This window comes from Nelumbo lutea, chromosome 4 (genome assembly GCF_056320005.1).
Source record: "Nelumbo lutea isolate HS-2025 chromosome 4, American lotus-T2T, whole genome shotgun sequence".
Taxonomy (NCBI): Eukaryota; Viridiplantae; Streptophyta; class Magnoliopsida; order Proteales; family Nelumbonaceae; genus Nelumbo; species Nelumbo lutea.
Window position 1 is genome coordinate 53,791,721 of NC_142687.1, and position 4,528 is coordinate 53,796,248.

Below are 4,528 nucleotides of genomic sequence, written 5' to 3' on the forward strand. Positions count from 1 at the left end.
TTGCCACATTCACCAACTACAAACGTTCATTTATTATCCAAAGTAAAAACATGGGCTTTCGGTGTAGTCTTGGGCTAAAACCTGAAATAATGGGCTTTCGGTGTAGACCGTAGAGCTAGCCCCATCTTAACGTCACTTCATCCAATTCAAAGTGGGCCTATATGAATTCATGGATCAAGGCCTGTGACTCGTGACTTTAGAGCCCAAGGTTAAGTCGCATGAAAGTCACAGGCATATCAACTGAGTGATGGTTAGGTTGTTGGTACGTAAACTGGATGGTCCCAGAAAAGATGTGGTGGTTTCAACCCCGCTATCAGATCCCACCACCACACTTTTGAGAAGGGTTATAAATTGTTGCTGAACAAGTGATGTATTATATATAACAAGAAAAGATAAAATACGGCCCCTATGGGCGCAAAAGGCGATGATTCAATACCAAAAAAGTGAAAAATAAAAAATTCTATATTAAGGGTATTCTTGTCTAACTTGGTTTGGTTCAAAAATAGAATCTAATCGGCATTTTGGTTAGATAATTTTCAGCAACTGAACCGACCAAATAAACACCCCTATTCTTCATAGTAGCTTAAGCAAAATTCACATCTCCGCCCCACAACGTCCCACAGAATATCCTCGTCGTGTATTAATCGTATACGACACCATTGAAGCCCTACTAGGAAGGCCATATACAACTTAAGAAAGACATTGGAAAAACAAAACAAAAACACAAAACTGCATAATAAAAAAGCCTAAAAAATTAATTTCCGATAGCTTGTTCCAGCAACCTCCTGGGGCCATTCATTAAGCCTGGGCTCAACCTGCACATAAGAACACAGAATTCTGACTGATCGAGTGCCCCATCTCCATCCAAATCTCCTTCTCGTAGCATACACAACAGTTCATCATCTCCCAAGTCTTGGAGTCCCAGAAGAGAGCAGTTCATCTTGAGGCTCTCGAATGTGATGAGACCCTTCTCCTGATCCATTAGCAAGTTGAACCCATTACAGAGTTCAGCAATAAATTGGTCAGCACCCAATCTCTCTAACATTGATGGAAAGAAGTCTTCAAACACAACATCGTTCTCTTCGGCCATTGTTATGTCAACTTTGAACTAAGCAAAAGCTAGATATATATCTCTCAAGATCAGAGTGGACGATTAGGAAAATAAGAGATGAGTTATGTTGAACTTGATGCTTTTGTGTGTTACAGATGAGGAGGTTTTATAATGTTGTTACAAGTTTGCAACTCCTGAAGCTTCTGGCCCTTTCATCAAGAGGTTCTCCTTCGTGGAAGCTGCATGGGAACTCAAATTCTAAATTTATAGAATCATCGTTTTTGGTAAAAGAATTAAGATTTCATTCAAAGCACAGAAAGAAAAGAAAACGTTTGTTATTAGCAGCATCATGATTTCATGCTCTCTCTCAACTCTACTTTCACATTTTTCTCTTTGGACTGTCCAAGAAGCTTCAACCAAATTCTTACAAAATGGTACTGATCGATTTTGTTACCGTAAAGGAAAAGGGTTGGACATTAGCTAGCTAAATGGTTGAAGATGGTAGGATCATGCTGACTTTTAGTACAATATTGATCCTTCTAGGAGGGAACCATCCCTTGGTCTACAAACTTCAATTGAAGAAGACAGAACAAGAGATAAAAGTTTTAACCTTAAAAAGACTTAGTTCAGGTCATTGGGTTTTTGCAACTTTTTTCATTATAAAGAGTGTCAGGCAATGGATGTAAGAGTGGAGGTTGGGGTTTTTTTAAGCTATCAAGGTTGGACGTTTTACAGTGATACATAGGGTACATTCTCAGTTATAGGGTACATTATCAAGTTATAGGGTATAGAAATTGAATCATTTTAGCCATCTGTTCCTCGACCATATGGTCTGATCTTAGGTCCAAACTTGAGTCAGATGGTTTTAGGGTCTAAAACCGGTCCAAACTTGATAAAGGGGGCACACTTACTAGTGATAAACCAAATACATAGTATTTAGTAGTGACAAAAGAGGATATTGCTTGTTCCAATGATACAATCTTGGCAATTGACTTGCTTTTATGTAATATTTATCATATGATGCCGATACGTGCCTTGTCTTTGGCTTCACATCCAGATCACAGTCAGCTACATTTAATGCCTATAACCTTTTGTGGAAGGATATTTCGAAGTAAGCTTAATCACAGTCTTTTAAAAACCAATCCAGAACCGAAATCATTTTGGTCATCAGTTTTGGGTCAATGGTTTGACCATTCAGCTAAAATGAATGTTTTGTTGCAATTTAAAAAATAAAAAAGGGTCAAATGGATTGACAATTCAACCATACAGCTCAACTGGTCATTAACTAAATCAATAATTTTTCGAAAAAACCGGGTCTAGAGTGAAACAGAACTGGTTGACTGAATAGTTGTTGGGTCAAACGATCCAACCATCCAGATCAATGAGAGTTCTAAAACCATGCTTAATCATAGGAGTGAGCGAAAAAATCGAAAAACCAAACCAACCAAAACCGAACCAAAAACTCTGTTAACCAAACTGATCAATTCAGTTTTGCTTCAGTGTTTTTAAAAAACTGAACCGACCAGTATTATATATAGAAAACAGGTGATTAACCGAACCGACCAGTATTATATAGTTCTATATATTTTATATTTTTATATATTATAAATTAATAAATGTGTATTATATATAAAAATATATATTTATAATATATGATATATTATTTATTATTTAAAATATAATATTATATATATTTTCATAATATATATTATAAAAAAATTAAAAAACTGAAAAACCGATAAATCGAAATGGACGATTAACCAAATCAATCATCCGATTAACTGATCGGCTTCGGTTAAATTTCAATTACCTGTTTTTAAACGATAGTACCGGTTCCATTAAAAAAAACCCCACGGTTCGATTACATTTGTAGGAGAGAGAAGGCAAATTGCGTAATGCGCATCCTTCCAACGCCTCTGGCCTGGGTTTGTCGGTATACGGTCTTTTGTCTGGCACAGGCGAGTTTTGTTCTTTGAACCTACCAAGTAAGTCCCGCTGAAATTGAGCAGAGGTCGATCTGGGCATTTCTACTCACTTCGAAGCCTTGTTTTGATTTCTGTTTCTTCTTGGAAGCACGTAAAATCAGTAAGTGCACCTTCTTTTGTAGAAGATGGTCGCAAGTTCGTGGAAGGATACCGCCCATTGAGCCATTTACATGTGATAATTTCATCGGGGGAAACGTTTCGCTGGATTCTTAGTGTGTGGTAACGGACAAATGAAATTTCCAAGGTCTTTCCACATATAACATCTCTACCACCACTTTGGCGTTTACAGGTTCAACAATATTGTGTATAGGGTAAATTGCTGAATTCTCCCTTTTGTTCGAATCTTCTAAAAAGTGGAAAGAAAATTTTTAAAATACTCTTACTTTGTTCAAAATGTTTATTTTCCAAGTTTTTTCTATATATGGAAAGGTTATCCTAAATCTTTATCAATCTTTTTTCTGAAAATGGTTTTTCTTTACAAATTTGCCCTTCATATCAATGTGAAGCTTTATTTTTAAATTCTCATTTTTTTAATGGAGTTTGTATTATTTTTCTTCTGTAGAACCAGCTTCATAGTAACTGTTTGGGTATTTTGTATTTAGAAGATTCTAATAGAAGGGGTTCAATTGATCTTTGGTCAGATATCCCCTTTATCCCCCACCCCCAAACTGGTAGGGAGATTTGAAACATTTGGTATATTGGAGGAAAAACATAAATGGATAATATCCAAAGCGGTTCTAGATGAGTTTGGTTCTAGTCGTAACAGGAAAATCTATCAAGTTTCGATCGGAATAATTATATACCAGTGAGGTCCCATTGAAGGAAAGCAATTCATAGTAAAATAATAAATGCATAATTACTGTTAATTTAAGGTTATTAAATCATAATTATTGTTAATAAATTATTTTTAATTTGTAATTAAATCTAAATAATTGTTGTTAGTTAATAGTAAAATAAGTAAATTATTGTTTATGATAAGTAATTGAATGGTGATGGAGTGGGTTCGACGCAGAGACCATATTCTCCATCATCGACCCTGATTTTGAAACAAATCCCCATCCCCAACCCTGATTTTGAGACAAATCCCCATCCCTGACCCTAAACACTATTAAGGATAAAAGTTACCTTCAAGCTCAACGGTTTTCCCATGGGGACCTGAATCACCAAAACTTTTTAATTAAAAGTATTTTTTGGAAAATAAATTTACTTAAAATAATGAATAATTTAAAATATAAATAATAACTTAAATATATTTTGATATATGTATATATAATGTAAATAATCTATACTATATATAAAGAAAAGCGGTCCATGTCAGTTACCCTCTCCTTTCTCCAAACCCCTTTCCTCCTTAACTCTCTCTCTCTCTCTCTCTCTCTCTCTCTCCTTTCGCCTCCCCACCACTCCCATTTTGCCAATTCAGCAGAATCAGCACACTTTCTCTTCAGTCCTTAATTAAGTAAGATAACGAAATTAACCACTATTCATTATG

General features: G+C 35.4%; 1 pseudogene; it reads right to left on the bottom strand.

The window, feature by feature from the left end:
* Positions 1-754: 754 nt before the first annotated feature.
* On the bottom strand, positions 755-1,090 carry LOC148860657 (calcium-binding protein KRP1 pseudogene; annotated as a pseudogene).
* Between the last annotated feature and the right edge of the window lie 3,438 nt (positions 1,091-4,528).